The sequence below is a fragment of the Oncorhynchus mykiss genome, chromosome 23 (assembly GCF_013265735.2).
Source record: "Oncorhynchus mykiss isolate Arlee chromosome 23, USDA_OmykA_1.1, whole genome shotgun sequence".
In the NCBI taxonomy this organism is placed as follows: Eukaryota; Metazoa; Chordata; class Actinopteri; order Salmoniformes; family Salmonidae; genus Oncorhynchus; species Oncorhynchus mykiss.
This window is the reverse complement of record NC_048587.1, coordinates 49,600,181-49,624,578: the sequence shown is the minus strand read 5'-3', so window position 1 is coordinate 49,624,578 and position 24,398 is coordinate 49,600,181. Positions and strand designations below refer to the sequence as shown.

Here is a 24,398-nt window from a genome sequence, read left to right as displayed (position 1 = left end):
ACACTCATACGGGGTACACACACAATTTCTCGCTCGCAGACACACACATAAAAACTCCATCTTGTACCTACAAACATGTACTACACACACACTCTTTCACAAACACAAGCTTTCTCTCTCTCTTTCTCTCCAACACACCATGTATTGGTGAGTGGTGAGGTGTAGAGTGTGTTAAATCATTTATAGCACCAGGGCGGTTGATCATTGAAGGCTGTTTGTTTTCAGAAATCCAAGCCCTGCTCTAATTCAAGCTCTGGGTCTCTGGCCCACACCACACAGCCGGTAGCAACTCAGCCCACAAATCAGAAAGTCAGCTGGGTCAGTCAGTCAGCCACAGACACCAGCCCAGGGATGGAGATAAAGGAGGTTGAGAGGGGAACCCGGGGAGAGAACTGGGAAGAGAATAAAGGAGGCGAGGGAAGGGTAAGGGAGGAAAAAAGGGGACATGGTGAGGTGGGAGAGAAAGGGGAAAGGTGAGGGTTAGAAAAGGAGAGACTGTAGGGGAAAGCAAGGGAGAGGGTGGTGAGAGAGGGATAGACTGTATGCATAGGAGAGAGAACAGAGAGGAAGAGAGAGAGAGAGTGAACAGAGACGAGAGATAGCAGAAATGGCAGAGAGGATGAGAGAGAGCAGAGAAGAGGAGAGAGAGTAGAGAGGAGGAGGAGAAAGAGAGCTGAGAGGAGGAGAGGTAGCAGAGAGGGGGAGAGAGAGAACAGAGAGGAGGAGGAGAGAGAGAGAACAGAGGAGATGAGAGAAAGCAAATAGGAGGAGAGAGAAAGCAGAGAGGAAGAGAGGGAGAACAGAGAGGAGGAGAGAGAGAACAGAGATGGTGAGCGAGAGAACAGAGAGGAGGAGAGAGAGAACAGAGGAGGAGAGAGAGCACAGAGGAGGAGGAGATAGCAGGGGAAGAGAGAGAGGAGAGGAGAAGGAGAAGAGAGAGCAGAGAAGAGGAGAGAGAGAGCAGAGAGGAGGAGAGCGAGAACAGAGGAAGAGAGGGAGGAGATATCAGAGAGGAGGAGAGAGAACTGAGGAGGAGAGAGAGAATAGAGAGGAGAGAGATAGCAGAGAGGAGAGAGATGGCAGAGAGGAGGAGAGAGATGGCAGAGAGGAGGAGAGAGAAGGCAGAGAGGAGGGCAGAGAGGAAGAGAGAGGTAGCAGAGAGGAGGAGAGAGAGAAAAGAGGAGGCGGTATAGCAGAGAGGAGGAGATCGCAGAGGAGATCGCAGAGAGGAGGAGAGAAAGAGCAGAGAGGAGGAGGAGGAGAGAGAGCTATCTATCTCTCCTCTCAGAAACTGACTTTATACTTCTCTCTCTCTTCAATCCAACTCCTCTCTTTTGGCTTCTCTCTCCTGCCTTCCCTCTCTCTTTCTGTTAACGTGTCCATGTGGTGTGTGTGCATCAAATATGTTATCATGTCTGTCATCACCTCTCTGTCCTCCCTGGGGTACAGTGATCTGCTCTGGCCGGAAAATGAAAGCGAGACGAACGCTCAAATACACACACACACACACACACACACAATCCTGGCACCGTCTGATAGACAGATGAAGGATGCAGTGAAATAAATAAAGTGAAAAAAATGAGAATAGCAGACATAGAGGAGAGCAAGTGAGAAAGATACAAAGGGGAGAGAGGGATGGAGAGAGGGATTGAGAGAGGAAGAGGGGGACAGTGGGCCACCTTACCATTAATAATGGGTGGCAGAGAATCTCTCTGATGGATTAGTCGGTCCTGATCCAGTTTAGGGTGGGCAGGCAGGTGGACGGGCTTCCAGGTAGGCCAACACCAGGAAAGTGGAGATGGGTCTGGGTTCTGTTCCCAACCTTACACTAGACTAGTGCAGCACAAGGGGATGTGTGAAATGGCTAGTGGTTTTCAAACCTCTCCTCAGGGACCCCCAGCTGTTCCATTTGAACTATTCCATGGCTAGCACACCTGGTTCAACTTGTCAACTAATCATCAAGCCCTTGAGGAGGTGAATCAGGTCGGCTAGTTCAAGATTACAACAAAATTGCTAAACGTCTGGGCATCCCCTAGTAAAGGTGTGAAACCACTGCCCTGGGCTGTGTAGCAGTCAGTGTGCAACACCAGGCCACCATCCAAATGGCAGCATCTGGTATGCTGGACTAACCGTGGTGTCAGCAACGCCTTTCAAGATATCAGATAGGTATATCATCTTCTATTAATGGCCCCTGATTCCTGTCTTCTTCCTCTCTCATTCTGTCCTCCGTTCTCTCCTCTTTCTCTCTAGATGGGCTGTAGTGTGATCACAGCTGAGCTCCGTAAACTGTTATGGTGATGATGTGCTGTGAAATGGACAATAAAGCGTGACGCACTGCTGAGATGAGAATCCCATCAAACAAATAGAGGAGAGGTTTTTACACTCCTATACTGGGGGATAGATAGGCTTAGTTGCTTTAGAAACCTGTGTAACTTAGGAGGACCCCAGTGTATGAGACTGGTTAGTCAAGTGAAGGGGCTGGCAGAATCTGCCTAAATCAAGTCACATTTTATTTGTCACATGCGCCGAATACAACAGGTGTAACCTTTACAGTGAAATGCTTAAGTGTGTGCATGCCTGTGTTCGTTGGTGTGCATGCAAATTAAAGCTTGCGTGTCGGTGGTTGGTGGTTGGTGTGGAAGCGTCGGCCTCTCCCACTGAGCATGGACCAAACAATCTGCTCTTTTTTGCTTATTCTTTTTTTCCCTTCCCTCTTTCATTTGGGGATTGGATGGATTGGCAGATTGGCACTCCAAGGCTGCTTAGAGCATGGCCCCACTGGGAGAGAGAGAGGGGGATAGATAGAGACGGGAGGAGGAGTGGACGGGGGATAGATAGAGATGGGAGGAGGAGTGGACGGGGGGATAGATAGAGACGGGAGGAGGAGTGGATGGGGGATAGATAGAGACGGGAGGAGGAGTGGACGGGGGGATAGATAGACGGGAGGAGGAGTGGAGAGGGGATAGATAGAGACGGGAGGAGGAGTGGACGGGGGATAGATAGAGACGGGAGGAGGAGTGGACGGGGGATAGATAGAGACGGGAGGAGGAGTGGACGGGGGATAGATAGAGATGGGAGGAGTGGACGGGGGATAGATAGAGACGGGAGGAGGAGTGGACGGGGGATAGATGGGTAAGGGATTTGTGTCATTAAACGATTAACAAAATTATTTAGGGATATTCTGGGATACGTCTAATGTTGGCATGAGCCCTCCACAATCTGTTTCACTGGGGCTTTGTTGTGGTGTTGTGCTATTGTTTGTTTCCTAATACAAACCACAACATGGATACCACGAATAAGACTAACATTTTGTGTTGAACATTAATTAATTAATGGGTTAATTGGTTACAGCATGGCCAAATCAAACTGCCTGTTTTGGTCACAAAGGGCTAGTGATGTGTGTGTATGTGTGTATCATATATGTGCCTTTGTCTATCAAAACTTTAAACTAATGCCCAATGTATATAGCCACCTCATATTTCGTGCATATTCCATGTTGTTTACTCACTGTGTATGTACAGTGGGGCCAAAAAGTATTTAGTCAGCCACCAATTGTGCAAGTTCTCCCACTTAAAAATCACAAGTACGGTGAGCAAAAATCCCAGAACCACACGGGGGGACCTAGTGAATTGACCTGCAGAGAGCTGGGACCAAAGTAACAAAGCCTACCATCAGTAACACACTACGCCGCCAGGGACTCAAATCTTGCAGTGCCAGACGAGTCCCCCTGCTTAAGCCAGTACATGTCCAAGGCCGTCTGAAGTTTGCTAGAGAGCATTTGGATGATCCAGAAGAAGATTGGGAGAATGTCATATGGTCAGATGAAACCAAAATATAACTTTTTGGTAAAAACTCAACTCGTCGTGTTTGGAGGACAAAGAATGCTGAGTTGCATCCAAAGAACACCATACCTACTGTGAAGCATTGGGGTGGAAACATCATGCTTTGGGGCTGTTTTTCTGCAAAGGGACCAGGACGACTGATCCGTGTAAAGGAAAGAATGAATGGGGCCATGTATCGTGAGATTTTGAGTGAAAACCTCTTTCCACCAGCAAGGGCATTGAAGATTAAACGTGGCTGCGTCTTTCAGCATGACAATGATCCCAAACACATCGCCCGGGCAACGAAGCAGTGGCTTCGTAAGAAGCATTTCAAGGTCCTGGAGTGGCCTAGCCAGTCTCCAGATCTCAACCCCATAGAAAATCTTTGGAGGGGGTTGAAAGTCTGTGTTGCCAAGAAAAACAGCCCCAAAACATCACTGCTCTAGAGGAGATCTGCATGGAGGAATGAGCCAAAATACCAGCAACAGTGTGGGAAAACCTTGTGAAGACTTACAGAAAACGTTTGACCTCTGTCATTGCCAACAAAGGGTATATAACAAAGTATTGAGATAAACATTTGTTATTGACCAAATACTTATTTTCCACCATCATTTGCCAATAAATTCATTAAAAATCCTACAATGTGATTTTCTGGATTTTTTTTCTCATTATGTCTGTCATAGTTGACGTGTACCTATGTTGAAAATTACAGGCCTCTCTCATCTTTTTAAGTGGGAGAACTTGCACAATTGGTGGCTGACTAAATACTTTTTTGCCCCACTGTATATACTGTATTCTCAACATAGCTCATCCTAACAGACCTTCTATTGTACATACCTCTTTCTTTTCCAGATTCTATACTGTCTATACACGCCATGTATTTATATTCTGGATTCTGACACATTCTATACTGTCTAAACATACAGTATATTTATATTCTGGATTCTGACACATTCTATACTGTCTATACATACCATGTATTTATATTCTGGATTCTGACCCATTCTATACTGTCTAAACATACAGTATATTTATATTCTGGATTCTGACACATTCTATACTGTCTATACATACCATGTATTTATATTCTGGATTCTGACCCATTCTATACTGTCTAAACATACAGTATATTTATATTCTTGATTCTGATTCATTCTATACTGTCTAAACATACCATGTATTTATATTCTGGATTCTGACACATTCTATACTGTCTATACATACCATGTATGTATATTCTTGATTCTGATTCATTCTATACTGTCTATACATACCATGTATTTATATTCTTGATTCTGATTCATTCTATACTGTCTAAACATACCATGTATTTATATTCTGGATTCTGACACATTCTATACTGTCTATACATACCATGTATTTATATTCTGGATTCTGACCCATTCTATACTGTCTAAACATACAGTATATTTATATTCTTGATTCTGATTCATTCTATACTGTCTAAACATACCATGTATTTATATTCTGGATTCTGACACATTCTATACTGTCTATACATACCATGTATGTATATTCTTGATTCTGATTCATTCTATACTGTCTATACATACCATGTATTTATATTCTTGATTCTGATTCATTCTATACTGTCTAAACATACCATGTATTTATATTCTGGATTCTGACACATTCTATACTGTCTATACATACCATGTATTTATATTCTTGATTCTGATTCATTCTATACTGTCTATACATACCATGTATTTATATTCTGGATTCTGATTCATTCTATACTGTCTATACATACCGTGTATTTATATTCTGGATTCTGACACATTCTCACTCTAATATAAATTCTATTGCACTGTTTGAGCTAGTAACATAAGCATTTTGCTGCACTTGCTATAACACCTGCAAATACAGTATGAATACATGACCAATAAACTATGATTTGATTGGATGGACCTGTTTCAAGCCACATGTTTTTGTAGGTCAGTTGGTAAAGGCCTCCTAAAAAAACGTGCTATGTCGCTAAAGTACGGTTTTAGATAACTAAGGTGGTTTTCAACCCAGAGAATAAATAAGGAATGTACAGTATACTAGTGAATGGCTTTCAAGCATTACTAAACTATACTGAACAAAAATATAAAAGTAGCATGTAAAGTGTTTGTCCCATGTTTCCTGAGCTGAAATAAAAGATCCTAGAAATGTTCCATGCGCACAAAAAGCTTATTTCTCTCAAATGTTGTGCACAAATTTGTTTACATCCCTGTTAGTGAGCATTTCAACTTTGCCAAGATAATCCATCCACCTGACAGTTGTGGAATATCAAGAAGCTGATTAAACAAGATGATCATTACACAGGTGAACCACAGGTGAACCGGGCACAACAAAAGGCCACTCAAAAATCATCTATTTTGTCACCCACACAATGCCACAGATGTCTCAAGTTTTGAGGGAACGTGCAATAGAAATTATGAGAAAGGATCTGTACACAATTCCTGGAAGCTGAACATGTCCCAGTTCTTTCATGGCCTGCATACTCACCAGACATGTCACCCATTGAGCGTGTTTGGGATGGTCTGTATTAACATGTACAACAGCATGTTCCAGCAACTTTGCACAGCCATTGAAGAGGAGTGGGACAACATTCCACAATCAGCAACTCTATGCAAAGGAGATGTGTCACGCTGTATGAGGGAAATAGTGGTCACACCAGATACTGACTGGTTTTCTGATCCACACCACTATATATATATTTTTAAGGTATCTTTGACCAATGCACATCTATATTCCCAGTCATGTGAAATCCATAGATTAGGGCCTAATGAATGTATTTTAATTGACGGATTTCCCTATATGAACTGTAACTCTGTAAAATCTTTTAAATTGTTGCATGTTGCATTTATATTTTGTTTCAGTATGTAATTAATGTTAATGCAATTAGCATTCGGCATAATGGACAGAGGTTTTTAACAGTATAGTGGGTCATCGACAGGTGTGTGTTTAAGAGTGTGTGCCCATAGATTTCAGACAGCCTGTAATGATGGCCTTTTAGGCCTAGGCTTCCCGCTAGCAGGACAACTTCCGGTGAAACTGGAGGGCGCGCAATTCAAATAAATAATCATACAAATTATGGATATTAAACATTTAGGTACAAATAAGTGTCTTATATTGGTTGAAAGCATCAATTCTTGTTAATCTAACTGCACTGTCCGATTTACAGTAGCTATTACTGAGAAAAGATGCCATGCGATTCTTTGAGGATGGCACCCCACATCCCAAAAAAAATCCACTGGTACAGGTTTCATAAATTTACAAATAGCGATTAAATATTCACTTACTTTTTGAAAATATTCCTTTGATTTGTCATCCAAAGGGTCCCAGCTATAACATGTAGTGTTGTTTTGTTAGATAAAATCCCTCTTTATATCCCAAAAAGTCTGTTTAGTTGGCGCCATCGATTTGCGTAATCCACTCGTTCAACATGCAGAGAAAGGAATTCGAAAATCTACCCCTAATTTTTTTTAACAAGTCAAAATAAGTTTCTATTTACTCCTCAGATATCCTAAAATGTAATCAAACTATAATATTTCTTACGGAAAGAGGAATGTTCAATAGGATTTTAGCAGGTGCGTCCTGTGTTAATGGTGCAAGCAAACAAGAATTTCCAAGACTGTGTTTCTGTACTAAAACTGATATTTCTTACTTGTTTTTGAAATTGCAAGCCTGGAACATTGAACATAGACTGCTGAAACCCTGTGGAAGCCATAGGAATTGCATCCAGGGAGCTAATTTTCAAAATGACCTCATATTTGTTATATTCTCCTACATTATTGTAACATTTCCACAAACGTCAAAGTGTTTTCTTTCCAATGGTACCAATTATATGCACATCCTGGCTTCAGGGCATGAACAACAGGCTTTGGGCACATAATTCAGGTGGAAAATGAGAAAATAGTGGCCTAGCCCTGAGAATTAGGGGATCAATGAAACATTCAGATGGATTGATTTCGGACTGAACATATAATAAAAATAACTTAACTGATGTCACACCTCTGGCCCCTCCCAGGAGTGAGCATCTCAGCCAATCAGGAGGATGAGACGGACCTGGAGCGGTTCCAGATGGAGTTAGACAAGGAGAGCAGGAAGTGTCTGTTCCGGACAAATGAGGGGAAATACTGGGCCCTGGTGGCCAATGGAGGCATCCAGACTACAGCCACGGAGAGGTAACCCTAACCCTAACCCTATCTCCAGCTGCAACCCAACACCTAGCTCCAGCTGTAACCCTAACCCTAGCTCCAGCCGCAACCCTAACCATAGCACCAACTGCAACCCTAACCCTATCTACAGCTGCAACCCCAACTATATCTCCAGCCTCAACCCTAAACCTAGCTCCTGACTCAAACCTAACCCTAGCTTCAGCTGCAACCCTAACCCTAGCTCCAGACTCAACCCTAACCCTAGCTTCAGCTGCAACCCTAACCCTAGCTTCAGCTGCAACCCTAACCCTAGCTCCACACTCAACCCTAACCCAAACTCCAGTTGCAACCCTAACCCTAGCTTCAGCTGCAACCCTAACCCTAGCTTCAGCTGCAACCAGAACCCTAGCTTCAGCTTCAGCTGCAACCCTAAACCTAGCTTCAGCTGCAACCCTAACCCTAGCTCCAGCTGCAACCCTAACCCTAGCTAACCTGCAACGCCAACCTGAGCTCCAAACTCAACCCTAGCCCTAGCTCCATACTCAACCATAGCCCTTGCTACAACTGCAACCCTAACCCTAGCTCCAGCTGCAACCCTAACCCTAGCTTCAGCTTCAGCTGCAACCAGAACCCTAGCTTCAGCTGCAACCCTAAACCTAGCTTCAGCTTCAGCTGCAACCAGAACCCTAGCTCCAGCTGCAACCCTAAACCTAGCTTCAGCTTCAGCTGCAACCAGAACCCTAGCTTCAGCTGCAACCCTAAACCTGGCTTCAGTTGCAACCCTAACCCTAGCTACAGCTGCAACCCTAACCCTAGCTTCCGCTGCAACACTAACCCTAGCTTAGCTCCAGCTGCAACCTTAACCCTAGCTCCAGACTCATCCCTAACCCTAGCTGCAGACTCAATCCTAACCCTAGCTCCAGCTGCAACCCCAACTCTACCTCCAGCTGCAACCCTAACCTCAACTCCAGCTGCAACCCTAACCCTAGCTCCAATTGTAGCCCTAACCTTAACTCCAGCTGCAACCACAACTCTAGATTCAGCTGCAACCCTAACCCTAGCTCCAATTGCAACCCCAACTCTAGCTTCAGCTGCAACCCCAACCCTAGCTCCAATTGCAACCCCAACTCTAGCTTCACCTGCAACCCCAACCCTAGCTCCAATTGCAACCGTAACTCTAGCTTCAGCTGCAACCCTAACCCTAGCTCCAGTTGCAACCCCAACTCTAGCTCCATGCTCAATCCTAGCCCTAGCTCCACAATCAACCCTAGCCCTAGCTCCAACTGTAACCCTAACCCTAGCTCCAACTGCATCCCTAACCCTATCTGCAGCTGCAACGCCAACCTGAGCTCCAAATTCAACCCTAGCCCTAGCTCCATACTCAACCATAGCATTTGCTCCAACTGCAACCCTAACCCTAGCTCAAACTGCAACCCTAACCCTAGCTTCAGCGGCAACCCTAACCCTAGCTCCAGCTGCAACCCTAACCCTAGCTTCAGCTTCAGCTGCAACCAGAACCCTAGCTTCAGCTGCAACCCTAAACCTGGCTTCAGTTGCAACCCTAACCCTAGCTTCAGCTGCAAATCTAACCCGAGCTCCAGACTCAAACCTAGCCCTAGCTTCAGCTGCAACCCTAACCCTAGCTTAGCTTCAGCTGCAAACCTAACCCTAGCTCCAGTTGCAACCCCAACTCTAGCTCCATACTCAACCCTAGCCCTAGCTCCACACTCAACCCTAACCCTAGCTCCAACTGCATCCCTAACCCTAGCTGCAGATGCAACGCCAACCTGAGCTCCAAACTCAACCCTAACCCTAGCTCAAACTGCAACCCTAACCCTAGCTTCAGCGGCAACCCTAACCCTAGCTCCAGCTGCAACCCTAACCCTAGCTTCAGCTTCAGCTGCAACCAGAACCCTAGCTTCAGCTGCAACCCTAAACCTGGCTTCAGTTGCAACCCTAACCCTAGCTCCAGCTGCAACCGTAACCCTAGCTTCCACTGCAACACTAACCCTAGCTTAGCTCCAGCTGCAACTTTAACCCAAGCTTCAGCTGCAAATCTAACCCGAGCTCCAGACTCAAACCTAGCCCTAGCTTCAGCTGCAACCCTAACCCTAGCTTCAGCTGCAACCCTAACCCTATCTACAGCTGCAACCCCAACTATATCTCCAGCCTCAACCCTAAACCTAGCTCCTGACTCAAACCTAACCCTAGCTTCAGCTGCAACCCTAACCCTAGCTCCAGACTCAACCCTAACCCTAGCTTCAGCTGCAACCCTAACCCTAGCTCCAGCTGCAACCCTAACCCTAGCTTCAGCTGCAACCCTATCCCTAGCTCCACACTCAACCCTAACCCAAACTCCAGTTGCAACCCTAACCCTAGCTTCAGCTGCAACCAGAACCCTAGCTTCAGCTGCAACCCTAAACCTAGCTTCAGCTGCAACCCTAACCCTAGCTCCAGCTGCAACCCTAACCCTAGCTAACCTGCAACGCCAACCTGAGCTCCAAACTCAACCCTAGCCCTAGCTCCATACTCAACCATAGCCCTTGGTACAACTGCAACCCTAACCCTAGCTCCAGCTGCAACCCTAACCCTAGCTTCAGCTTCAGCTGCAACCAGAACCCTAGCATCAGCTGCAACCCTAAACCTAGCTTCAGCTTCAGCTGCAACCAGAACCCTAGCTTCAGCTGCAACCCCAACCCTAGCTCCAATTGCAACCCCAACTCTAGCTTCACCTGCAACCCCAACCCTAGCTCCAATTGCAACCGTAACTCTAGCTTCAGCTGCAACCCTAACCCTAGCTCCAGTTGCAACCCCAACTCTAGCTCCATGCTCAATCCTAGCCCTAGCTCCACAATCAACCCTAGCCCTAGCTCCAACTGTAACCCTAACCCTAGCTCCAACTGCATCCCTAACCCTATCTGCAGCTGCAACGCCAACCTGAGCTCCAAATTCAACCCTAGCCCTAGCTCCATACTCAACCATAGCATTTGCTCCAACTGCAACCCTAACCCTAGCTCAAACTGCAACCCTAACCCTAGCTTCAGCGGCAACCCTAACCCTAGCTCCAGCTGCAACCCTAACCCTAGCTTCAGCTTCAGCTGCAACCAGAACCCTAGCTTCAGCTGCAACCCTAAACCTGGCTTCAGTTGCAACCCTAACCCTAGCTTCAGCTGCAAATCTAACCCGAGCTCCAGACTCAAACCTAGCCCTAGCTTCAGCTGCAACCCTAACCCTAGCTTAGCTTCAGCTGCAAACCTAACCCTAGCTCCAGTTGCAACCCCAACTCTAGCTCCATACTCAACCCTAGCCCTAGCTCCACACTCAACCCTAACCCTAGCTCCAACTGCATCCCTAACCCTAGCTGCAGATGCAACGCCAACCTGAGCTCCAAACTCAACCCTAACCCTAGCTCAAACTGCAACCCTAACCCTAGCTTCAGCGGCAACCCTAACCCTAGCTCCAGCTGCAACCCTAACCCTAGCTTCAGCTTCAGCTGCAACCAGAACCCTAGCTTCAGCTGCAACCCTAAACCTGGCTTCAGTTGCAACCCTAACCCTAGCTCCAGCTGCAACCGTAACCCTAGCTTCCACTGCAACACTAACCCTAGCTTAGCTCCAGCTGCAACTTTAACCCAAGCTTCAGCTGCAAATCTAACCCGAGCTCCAGACTCAAACCTAGCCCTAGCTTCAGCTGCAACCCTAACCCTAGCTTCAGCTGCAACCCTAACCCTATCTACAGCTGCAACCCCAACTATATCTCCAGCCTCAACCCTAAACCTAGCTCCTGACTCAAACCTAACCCTAGCTTCAGCTGCAACCCTAACCCTAGCTCCAGACTCAACCCTAACCCTAGCTTCAGCTGCAACCCTAACCCTAGCTCCAGCTGCAACCCTAACCCTAGCTTCAGCTGCAACCCTAACCCTAGCTCCACACTCAACCCTAACCCAAACTCCAGTTGCAACCCTAACCCTAGCTTCAGCTGCAACCAGAACCCTAGCTTCAGCTGCAACCCTAAACCTAGCTTCAGCTGCAACCCTAACCCTAGCTCCAGCTGCAACCCTAACCCTAGCTAACCTGCAACGCCAACCTGAGCTCCAAACTCAACCCTAGCCCTAGCTCCATACTCAACCATAGCCCTTGGTACAACTGCAACCCTAACCCTAGCTCCAGCTGCAACCCTAACCCTAGCTTCAGCTTCAGCTGCAACCAGAACCCTAGCATCAGCTGCAACCCTAAACCTAGCTTCAGCTTCAGCTGCAACCAGAACCCTAGCTCCAGCTGCAACCCTAAACCTAGCTCCAGCTGCAACCGTAACCCTAGCTTCCACTGCAACACTAACCCTAGCTTAGCTCCAGCTGCAACCTTAACCCTAGCTTCAGCTGCAAATCTAACCCTAGCTCCAGACTCAACCCTAATCCTAGCTCCAGCTGCAACCCTAACCCTAGCTCCAGCTGCAACCCTAACCCTAGCTCCAGCTGCAACCCTAACCCTAGCTCCAGACTCGACCCTAACCCTATCTTCAGCTTCAGCTGCAACCCTAACCCTAGCTCCAATTGCAACCCCAACTCTAGCTTCAGCTGGAACCCTAGCCCTATCTCCAACTGCAACCCTAACCCTAGCTTCAGCTGCAACCCTAACCCTAGCTTCAGCTGCAACCCCAACCCTAGCTCCAATTGCAACCCCAACTCTAGCTTCACCTGCAACCCCAACCCTAGCTCCAATTGCAACCGCAACTCTAGCTTCAGCTGCAACCCTAACCCTAGCTCCAGTTGCAACCCCAACTCTAGCTCCATGCTCAATCCTAGCCCTAGCTCCACAATCAACCCTAGCCCTAGCTCCAACTGTAACCCTAACCCTAGCTCCAACTGCATCCCTAACCCTATCTGCAGCTGCAACGCCAACCTGAGCTCCAAATTCAACCCTAGCCCTAGCTCCATACTCAACCATAGCATTTGCTCCAACTGCAACCCTAACCCTAGCTCAAACTGCAACCCTAACCCTAGCTTCAGCGGCAACCCTAACCCTAGCTCCAGCTGCAACCCTAACCCTAGCTTCAGCTTCAGCTGCAACCAGAACCCTAGCTTCAGCTGCAACCCTAAACCTGGCTTCAGTTGCAACCCTAACCCTAGCTTCAGCTGCAAATCTAACCCGAGCTCCAGACTCAAACCTAGCCCTAGCTTCAGCTGCAACCCTAACCCTAGCTTAGCTTCAGCTGCAAACCTAACCCTAGCTCCAGTTGCAACCCCAACTCTAGCTCCATACTCAACCCTAGCCCTAGCTCCACACTCAACCCTAACCCTAGCTCCAACTGCATCCCTAACCCTAGCTGCAGATGCAACGCCAACCTGAGCTCCAAACTCAACCCTAACCCTAGCTCAAACTGCAACCCTAACCCTAGCTTCAGCGGCAACCCTAACCCTAGCTCCAGCTGCAACCCTAACCCTAGCTTCAGCTTCAGCTGCAACCAGAACCCTAGCTTCAGCTGCAACCCTAAACCTGGCTTCAGTTGCAACCCTAACCCTAGCTCCAGCTGCAACCGTAACCCTAGCTTCCACTGCAACACTAACCCTAGCTTAGCTCCAGCTCCAGCTGCAACCTTAACCCAAGCTTCAGCTGCAAATCTAACCCGAGCTCCAGACTCAAACCTAGCCCTAGCTTCAGCTGCAACCCTAACCCTAGCTTCAGCTGCAACCCTAAACCTAGCTCCAGCTGCAACCCTAACCCTATCTACAGCTGCAACCCCAACTATATCTCCAGCCTCAACCCTAAACCTAGCTCCTGACTCAAACCTAACCCTAGCTTCAGCTGCAACCCTAACCCTAGCTCCAGACTCAACCCTAACCCTAGCTTCAGCTGCAACCCTAACCCTAGCTCCAGCTGCAACCCTAACCCTAGCTTCAGCTGCAACCCTAACCCTAGCTCCACACTCAACCCTAACCCAAACTCCAGTTGCAACCCTAACCCTAGCTTCAGCTGCAACCAGAACCCTAGCTTCAGCTGCAACCCTAAACCTAGCTTCAGCTGCAACCCTAACCCTAGCTCCAGCTGCAACCCTAACCCTAGCTAACCTGCAACGCCAACCTGAGCTCCAAACTCAACCCTAGCCCTAGCTCCATACTCAACCATAGCCCTTGGTACAACTGCAACCCTAACCCTAGCTCCAGCTGCAACCCTAACCCTAGCTTCAGCTTCAGCTGCAACCAGAACCCTAGCATCAGCTGCAACCCTAAACCTAGCTTCAGCTTCAGCTGCAACCAGAACCCTAGCTCCAGCTGCAACCCTAAACCTAGCTCCAGCTGCAACCGTAACCCTAGCTTCCACTGCAACACTAACCCTAGCTTAGCTCCAGCTGCAACCTTAACCCTAGCTTCAGCTGCAAATCTAACCCTAGCTCCAGACTCAACCCTAACCCTAGCTCCAGCTGCAACCCTAACCCTAGCTCCAGACTCGACCCTAACCCTATCTTCAGCTTCAGCTGCAACCCTAACCCTAGCTCCAATTGCAACCCCAACTCTAGCTTCAGCTGGAACCCTAGCCCTATCTCCAACTGCAACCCTAACCCTAGCTTCAGCTGCAACCCTAACCCTAGCTTCAGCTGCAACCCCAACCCTAGCTCCAATTGCAACCCCAACTCTAGCTTCACCTGCAACCCCAACCCTAGCTCCAATTGCAACCGCAACTCTAGCTTCAGCTGCAACCCTAACCCTAGCTCCAGTTGCAACCCCAACTCTAGCTCCATGCTCAATCCTAGCCCTAGCTCCACAATCAACCCTAGCCCTAGCTCCAACTGTAACCCTAACCCTAGCTCCAACTGCATCCCTAACCCTATCTGCAGCTGCAACGCCAACCTGAGCTCCAAATTCAACCCTAGCCCTAGCTCCATACTCAACCATAGCATTTGCTCCAACTGCAACCCTAACCCTAGCTCAAACTGCAACCCTAACCCTAGCTTCAGCGGCAACCCTAACCCTAGCTCCAGCTGCAACCCTAACCCTAGCTTCAGCTTCAGCTGCAACCAGAACCCTAGCTTCAGCTGCAACCCTAAACCTGGCTTCAGTTGCAACCCTAACCCTAGCTTCAGCTGCAAATCTAACCCGAGCTCCAGACTCAAACCTAGCCCTAGCTTCAGCTGCAACCCTAACCCTAGCTTAGCTTCAGCTGCAAACCTAACCCTAGCTCCAGTTGCAACCCCAACTCTAGCTCCATACTCAACCCTAGCCCTAGCTCCACACTCAACCCTAACCCTAGCTCCAACTGCATCCCTAACCCTAGCTGCAGATGCAACGCCAACCTGAGCTCCAAACTCAACCCTAACCCTAGCTCAAACTGCAACCCTAACCCTAGCTTCAGCGGCAACCCTAACCCTAGCTCCAGCTGCAACCCTAACCCTAGCTTCAGCTTCAGCTGCAACCAGAACCCTAGCTTCAGCTGCAACCCTAAACCTGGCTTCAGTTGCAACCCTAACCCTAGCTCCAGCTGCAACCGTAACCCTAGCTTCCACTGCAACACTAACCCTAGCTTAGCTCCAGCTCCAGCTGCAACCTTAACCCAAGCTTCAGCTGCAAATCTAACCCGAGCTCCAGACTCAAACCTAGCCCTAGCTTCAGCTGCAACCCTAACCCTAGCTTCAGCTGCAACCCTAAACCTAGCTCCAGCTGCAACCCTAACCCTATCTACAGCTGCAACCCCAACTATATCTCCAGCCTCAACCCTAAACCTAGCTCCTGACTCAAACCTAACCCTAGCTTCAGCTGCAACCCTAACCCTAGCTCCAGACTCAACCCTAACCCTAGCTTCAGCTGCAACCCTAACCCTAGCTCCAGCTGCAACCCTAACCCTAGCTTCAGCTGCAACCCTAACCCTAGCTCCACACTCAACCCTAACCCAAACTCCAGTTGCAACCCTAACCCTAGCTTCAGCTGCAACCAGAACCCTAGCTTCAGCTGCAACCCTAAACCTAGCTTCAGCTGCAACCCTAACCCTAGCTCCAGCTGCAACCCTAACCCTAGCTAACCTGCAACGCCAACCTGAGCTCCAAACTCAACCCTAGCCCTAGCTCCATACTCAACCATAGCCCTTGGTACAACTGCAACCCTAACCCTAGCTCCAGCTGCAACCCTAACCCTAGCTTCAGCTTCAGCTGCAACCAGAACCCTAGCATCAGCTGCAACCCTAAACCTAGCTTCAGCTTCAGCTGCAACCAGAACCCTAGCTCCAGCTGCAACCCTAAACCTAGCTCCAGCTGCAACCGTAACCCTAGCTTCCACTGTAACACTAACCCTAGCTTAGCTCCAGCTGCAACCTTAACCCTAGCTTCAGCTGCAAATCTAACCCTAGCTCCAGACTCAACCCTAATCCTAGCTCCAGCTGCAACCCTAACCCTAGCTCCAGCTGCAACCCTAACCCTAGCTCCAGCTGCAACCCTAACCCTAGCTCCAGACTCGACCCTAACCCTATCTTCAGCTTCAGCTGCAACCCTAACCCTAGCTCCAATTGCAACCCCAACTCTAGCTTCAGCTGGAACCCTAGCCCTATCTCCAACTGCAACCCTAACCCTAGCTTCAGCTGCAACCCTAACCCTAGCTTCAGCTGCAACCCCAACCCTAGCTCCAATTGCAACCCCAACTCTAGCTTCACCTGCAACCCCAACCCTAGCTCCAATTGCAACCCCAACTCTAGCTTGAGCTGCAACCCTAACCCTAGCTCCAGTTGCAACCCCAACTCTAGCTCCATACTCAACCCTAGCCCTAGCTCCACACTCAACCCTAACCCTAGCTCCAACTGCATCCCTAACCCTAGCTGCAGATGCAACGCCAACCTGAGCTCCAAACTCAACCCTAACCCTAGCTCAAACTGCAACCCTAACCCTAGCTTCAGCGGCAACCCTAACCCTAGCTCCAGCTGCAACCCTAACCCTAGCTTCAGCTTCAGCTGCAACCAGAACCCTAGCTTCAGTTGCAACCCTAAACCTGGCTTCAGTTGCAACCCTAACCCTAGCTCAAGCTGCAACCGTAACCCTAGCTTCCACTTCAACACTAACCCTAGCTTAGCTCCAGCTGCAACCTTAACCCTAGCTTCAGCTGCAAATCTAACCCGAGCTCCAGACTCAAACCTAGCCCTAGCTTCAGCTGCAACCCTAACCCTAGCTTCAGCTGCAACCCTAAACCTAGCTCCAGCTGCAACCCTAACCCTAGCTCCAGCTGCAACCCTAACCCTAGCTCCAGCTGCAACCCCAACTCTAGCTCCAGCTGCAACCCTAACCTAAACTCCAGCTGCAACCCTAACCCGATCTCCAGCTGCAACCCTAACCCTAGCTCCAGACTCAACCCTAATCCTAGCTCCAGCTGCAACCCTAACCCTAGCTCCAGCTGCAACCCTAACCCTAGCTCCAGACTCGACCCTAACCCTATCTTCAGCTTCAGCTGCAACCCTAACCCTAGCTCCAATTGCAACCCCAAATCTAGCTTCAGCTGGAACCCTAGCCCTATCTCCAACTGCAACCCTAACCCTAGCTTCAGCTGCAACCCTAACCCTAGCTTCAGCTGCAACCCCAACCCTATCTCCAATTGCAACCCCAACTCTAGCTTCACCTGCAACCCCAACCCTAGCTCCAATTGCAACCCCAACTCTAGCTTCAGCTGCAACCCTAACCCTAGCTCCAGCTGCAACCCCAACTCTACCTCCAGCTGCAACCCTAACCTCAACTCCAGCTGCAACCCTAACCCTAGCTCCAATTGCAGCCCTAACCTTAACTCCAGCTGCAACCACAACTCTAGCTTCAGCTGCAACCCTAACCCTACCTCCAATTGCAACCCCAACTCTAGCTTCAGCTGCAACCCCAACCCTAGCTCCAATTGCAACCCCAACTCTAGCTTCACCTGCAACCCCAACCCTAGCTCCAATTGCAACCGCAACTCTAGCTTCAGCTGCAACCCTAACCCTAGCTCCAGTTGCAACCCCAACTCTAGCTCCATGCTCAACCCTAGCCCTAGCTCCACACTCAACCCTAGCCCTAGCTCCAACTGTAACCCTAACCCTAGCTCCAACTGCATCCCTAACCCTATCTGCAGCTGCAACGCCAACCTGAGCTCCAAACTCAACCCTAGCCCTAGCTCCATACTCAACCATAGCCCTTGCTCCAACTGCAACCCTAACCCTAGCTCAAACTGCAACCCTAACCCTAGCTTCAGCGGCAACCCTAACCCTAGCTCCAGCTGCAACCCTAACCCTAGCTTCAGCTTCAGCTGCAACCAGAACCCTAGCTTCAGCTGCAACCCTAAACCTGGCTTCAGTTTTAACCCTAACCCTAGCTCCAGCTGCAACCCTAACCCTAGCTTCAGCTGCAAATCTAACCCGAGCTCCAGACTCAAACCTAGCCCTAGCTTCAGCTGCAACCCTAACCCTAGCTTAGCTTCAGCTGCAACCCTAACCCTAGCTCCAGTTGCAACCCCAACTCTAGCTCCATACTCAACCCTAGCCCTAGCTCCACACTCAACCCTAACCATGGCTCCAACTGCATCCCTAACCCTAGCTGCAGATGCAACGCCAACCTTGAGCTCCAAACTCAACCCTAACCCTAGCTCAAACTGCAACCCTAACCCTAGCTTCAGCGGCAACCCTAACCCTAGCTCCAGCTGCAACCCTAACCCTAGCTTCAGCTTCAGCTGCAACCAGAACCCTAGCTTCAGCTGCAACCCTAAACCTGGCTTCAGATGCAACCCTAACCCTAGCTCCAGCTGCAACCCTAACCCTAGCTTCAGCTGCAAATCTAACCCGAGCTCCAGACTCAAACCTAGCCCTAGCTTCAGCTGCAACCCTAACCCTAGCTCCAGCTGCAAACCTAACCCTAGCTCCAGCTGCAAACCCAACTCTAGCTCCAGCTGCAACCCTAACCTAAACTCCAGCTGCAACCCTAAACCGATCTCCAGCTGCAACCCTAACCCTAGCTCCAGACTCAACCCTAATCCTAGCTCCAGCTGCAACCCTAATCCTAGCTCCAGCTGCAACCCTAATCCTAGCTCCAGCTGCAACCCTAACCCTAGCTCCAGCTGCAACCCTAACCCTAGCTCCAGACTCGACCCTAACCCTATCTTCAGCTTCAGCTGCAACCCTAACCCTAGCTCCAATTGCAACCCCAACTCTAGCTTCAGCTGGAACCCTAGCCCTGTCTCCAACTGCAACCCTAACCCTAGCTTCAGCTGCAACCCTAACCCTAGCTTCAGCTGCAACCCCAACCCTAGCTCCAATTGCAACCCCAACTCTAGCTTCACCTGCAACCCCAACCCTAGCTCCAATTGCAACCCCAACTCTAGCTTCAGCTGCAACCCTAACCCTAGCTCCAGTTGCAACCCCAACTCTAGCTCCATACTCAACCCTAGCCCTAGCTCCACACTCAACCCTAACCCTAGCTCCAACTGCATCCCTAACCCTAGCTGCAGATGCAACGCCAACCTGAGCTCCAAACTCAACCCTAACCCTAGCTCAAACTGCAACCCTAACCCTAGCTTCAGCGGCAACCCTAACCCTAGCTCCAGCTGCAACCCTAACCCTAGCTTCAGCTGCAACCAGAACCCTAGCTTCAGCTGCAACCCTAAACCTGGCTTCAGTTGCAACCCTAACCCTAGCTCCAGCTGCAACCCTAACCCTAGCTTCCACTGCAACACTAACCCTAGCTTAGCTCCAGCTGCAACCTTAACCCAAGCTTCAGCTGCAAATCTAACCCGAGCTCCAGACTCAAACCTAGCCCTAGCTTCAGCTGCAACCCTAACCCTAGCTTCAGCTGCAACCCTAAACCTAGCTCCAGCTGCAACCCTAACCCTAGCTCCAGCTGCAACCCTAACCCTAGCTCCAGCTGCAACCCCAACTCTAGCTCCAGCTGCAACCCTAACCTAAACTCCAGCTGCAACCCTAACCCGATCTCCAGCTGCAACCCTAACCCTAGCTCCAGACTCAACCCTAATCCTAGCTCCAGCTGCAACCCTAACCCTAGCTCCAGCTGCAACCCTAACCCTAGCTCCAGCTGCAACCCTAACCCTAGCTCCAGACTCGACCCTAACCCTATCTTCAGCTTCAGCTGCAACCCTAACCCTAGCTCCAATTGCAACCCCAACTCTAGCTTCAGCTGGAACCCTAGCCCTATCTCCAACTGCAACCCTAACCCTAGCTTCAGCTGCAACCCTAACCCTAGCTTCAGCTGCAACCCCAACCCTAGCTCCAATTGCAACCCCAACTCTAGCTTCACCTGCAACCCCAACTCTAGCTCCAATTGCAACCCCAACTCTAGCTTGAGCTGCAACCCTAACCCTAGCTCCAGTTGCAACCCCAACTCTAGCTCCATACTTAACCCTAGCCCTAGCTCCAACTGTAACCCTAACCCTAGCTCCAACTGCATCCCTAACCCTAGCTGCAGCTGCAACGCCAACCTGAGCTCCAAACTCAACCCTAGCCCTAGCTCCATACTCAACCATAGCCCTTGCTCCAACTGCAAACCTAACCCTAGCTCAAACTGCAACCCTAACCCTAGCTTCAGCGGCAACCCTAACCCTAGCTCCAGCTGCAACCCTAACCCTAGATTCAGCTTCAGCTGCAACCAGAACCCTAGCTTCAGCTGCAAACCTAAACCTGGCTTCAGTTGCAACCCTAACCCTAGCTCCAGCTGCAACCCTAACCCTAGCTTCACTGCAACACTAACCCTAGCTTAGCTCCAGCTGCAACCTTAACCCTAGCTTCAGCTGCAAATCTAACCCGAGCTCCAGACTCAAACCTAGCACTAGCCTCAGCTGCAACCCTAACCTAAACTCCAGCTGCAACCCTAACCCTAGCTCCAGCTGCAACCCTAACCCTAGCTCCAGACTCAACCCTAACCCTAGCTCCAGCTGCAACCCTAGCCCTAGCTCCAGCTGCAACCCTAACCCTAGCTCCAGCTGCAACCCTAACCCTAGCTCCAGACTCGACCCTAACCCTATCTTCAGCTTCAGCTGCAACCCTAACCCTAGCTCCAATTGCAACCCCAACTCTAGCTTCAGCTGCAACCCTAGCCCTGTCTCAAACTGCAACCCTAACCCTAGCTTCAGCTGCAACCCTAACCCTAGCTTCAGCTGCAACCCAAACCCTAGCTTCATCTGCAACCCTAACCCTAGCTCCAGCTGCAACCCTAGTCCTAGCTCCATACTCAACTCTAACCCTAGCTCCAGACTCAACCCTAACCCTATCTTCAGCGTCAGCTGCAACCCTAACCCTAGCTTCAATTGCAACCCCAACTCTAGCTTCAGCTGCAACCCTAGCCCTGGCTCCATAAACAACCCTAGCCCTATCTCCAACTGTAACCCTAACCCTAGCTTCAGCTGCAACCCTAACCCTAGCTTCAGCTGCAACCCAAACCCTAGCTCCATCTGCAACCCTAACCCTAGCTCCAGCTGCAACCCTAACCGTAGCTCCAGACTCATCCCTAACCCTAGCTGCAGACTCAACCCTAACCCTAGCTCCAGCTGCAACCCCAACTCTACCTCCAGCTGCAACCCTAACCTCAACTCCAGCTGCAACCCTAACCCTAGCTCCAGCTGCAACCCTAACCCTAGCTCCAGACTCAACCCTAACCCTAGCTCCAGCTGCAACCCTAACCCTAGCTCCAGCTGCAACCCTAACCCTAGCTCCAGACTCGACCCTAACCCTATCTTCAGCTTCAGCTGCAACCCTAACCCTAGCTCCAATTGCAACACCAACTCTAGCTTCAGCTGCAACCCTAGGCCTATCTCCAACTGCAACCCTAACCCTAGCTTCAGCTGCAACGCTAACCCTAGCTTCAGCTGCAACCCAAACCCTAGCTTCATCTGCAACCCTAACCCTAGCTTCATTTGCAACCCTAACCCTATCTCCAGCTGCAACCCTAGCCCTAGCTCCATACTCAACTCTAACCCTAGCTCCAGACTCAACCCTAACCCTATCTTCAGCGTCAGCTGCAACCCTAACCCCAGCTTCAATTGCAACCCCAACTCTAGCTTCAGCTGCAAACCTAGCCCTAGCTCCATAAACAACCCTAGCCCTATCTCCAACTGCAACTCTAACCCTAGCTTCAGCTGCAACCCTAACCCTAGCTTCAGCTGCAACCCAAACCCTAGCTCCATCTGCAACCCTAACCCTAGCTCCAGCTGCAACCCTAACCCTAGCTCCAGACTCATCCCTAACCCTAGCTGCAGACTCAACCCTAACCCTAGCTCCAGCTGCAACCCCAACTCTAGCTACAGCTGCAACCCTAACTCCAATTGCAACCCCAACTTTTTTTTTATTTTTAATTTTACCCCTTTTTCTCCCCAATTTCGTGGTATCCAATTGTTGTAGTAGCTACTATCTTGTCTCATTGCTACAACTCCCGTACGGGCTCGGGAGAGACGAAGGTTGAATGTCATGCGTCCTCCGATACACAACCCAACCAGCCGTACTGCTTCTTAACACAGCGCGCATCCAACCCGGAAGCCAGCCGCACCAATGTGTCGGAGGCTACACCGTGCACCCGGCAACCTTGGCTAGCGCGCACTGTGCCCGGACCGCCACAGGAGTCGCTGGTGCGCGATGAGACAAGGAGATCCCTACCGACCAATCCCTCCCTAACCCGGACGACGCTAGGCCAATTGTGCGTCGCCCCACGGACCTCCCGGTCGCGGCCGGTTACGACAGAGCCTGGGCGTGAACCCAGGGACCCTGTTTGGCCCTGTCCGGGGGTGTCCTCGGATGGGGCCACAGTGTCTCCTGACCCCTCCTGTCTCAGCCTCCAGTATTTATGCTGCAGTAGTTTATGTGTCGGGGGGCTAGGATCAGTTTGTTATATCTGGAGTACTTCTCCTGTCCTATTCGGTGTCCTGTGTGAATCTAAGTGTGCGTTCTCTAATTCTCTCCTTCTCTCTTTCTTTCTCTCTCTCGGAGGACCTGAGCACTAGGACCATGCCCCAGGACTACCTGACATGATGACTCCTTGCTGTCCCCAGTCCACCTGGCCGTGCTGCTGCTCCAGTTTCAACTGACCTGAGCCCTAGGACCATGCCCCAGGAATACCTGACATGATGACTCCTTGCTGTCCCCAGTCCACCTGACCGTGCTGCTGCTCCAGTTTCAACTGTTCTGCCTTATTATTATTCGACCATGCTGGTCATTTATGAACATTTGAACATCTTGGCCATATTCTGTTATAATCTCCACCCGGCACAGCCAGAAGAGGACTGGCCACCCCACATAGCCTGGTTCCTCTCTAGGTTTCTTCCTAGGTTTTGGCCTTTCTAGGGAGTTTTTCCTAGCCACCGTGTTTCTACACCTGCATTGCTGTTTGGGGTTTTAGGCTGGGTTTCTCTACAGCACTTTGAGATATCAGCTGATGTACGAAGGGCTATATAAATAAATTTGATTTGATTTGATGGCACAGCTGGCGCTGCAGTACAGCGCCCTTAACCACTGCGCCACCCGGGAGGCCGCAACCCCAACTCTAGCTTCACCTGCAACCCCAACCCTAGCTCCAATTGCAACCCCAACTCTAGCTTCAGCTGCAGCCCTAACCCTAGCTCCAGTTGCAACCCCAACTCTAGCTCCATACTCAACCCTAGCCCTAGCTCCACACTCAACCCTAACCCTAACCCTCAACCCTAACCCTAACCCAACTGTAACCCTAACCCTAGCTCCAACTGCATCCCTAACCCTAGCTTCAGCTGCATCCCTAATCCTAACTCCAGCTGCAACCCTAACCCTAGCTCCAGCTGCAACCCTACCCCGAGCTCCAGCTGCAACCCTAACCCTAGCTCCAGCTGCAACCCTAACCCTAGCTCCAGTCTCAACCCTAACCCTAGCTTCAGCTTCCGCTGCAACCCTAACCCTAGCTCCAACTGCAACCCTAACCCTAGCTCCAACTGCAACCCTAACCCTAGCTTCAGCTGCAACCCTAACCCTATCTTCAGCTGCAACCCTAACCCTAGCTCCAGCTGCAACCCTAACCCTAGCTTCAGCTGCAACTCTAACCCTAGCTTCAGCTGCAACCCTAACCCTAGCTTCAGCTGCAACCCTAACCCTAGCTCCAGCTGCAACCCTAACCCTAGCTCCAGCTGCAACCCCAACTCTAGCTCCAGCTGCAACCCTAACCTAAACTCCAGCTGCAACCCTAACCCGATCTCCAGCTGCAACCCTAACCCTAGCTCCAGACTCAACCCTAATCCTAGCTCCAGCTGCAACCCTAACCCTAGCTCCAGCTGCAACCCTAACCCTAGCTCCAGACTCGACCCTAACCCTATCTTCAGCTTCAGCTGCAACCCTAACCCTAGCTCCAATTGCAACCCCAACTCTAGCTTCAGCTGGAACCCTAGCCCTATCTCCAACTGCAACCCTAACCCTAGCTTCAGCTGCAACCCTAACCCTAGCTTCAGCTGCAACCC

The 24,398-nt window shown here is 49.9% G+C and overlaps 1 pseudogene; it reads left to right on the top strand.

Annotated features, from left to right (window-relative positions):
* The window catches only part of LOC110502932, a 41,872-nt pseudogene that overhangs the window by 9,286 nt on the left and 8,188 nt on the right, over positions 1-24,398 (top strand).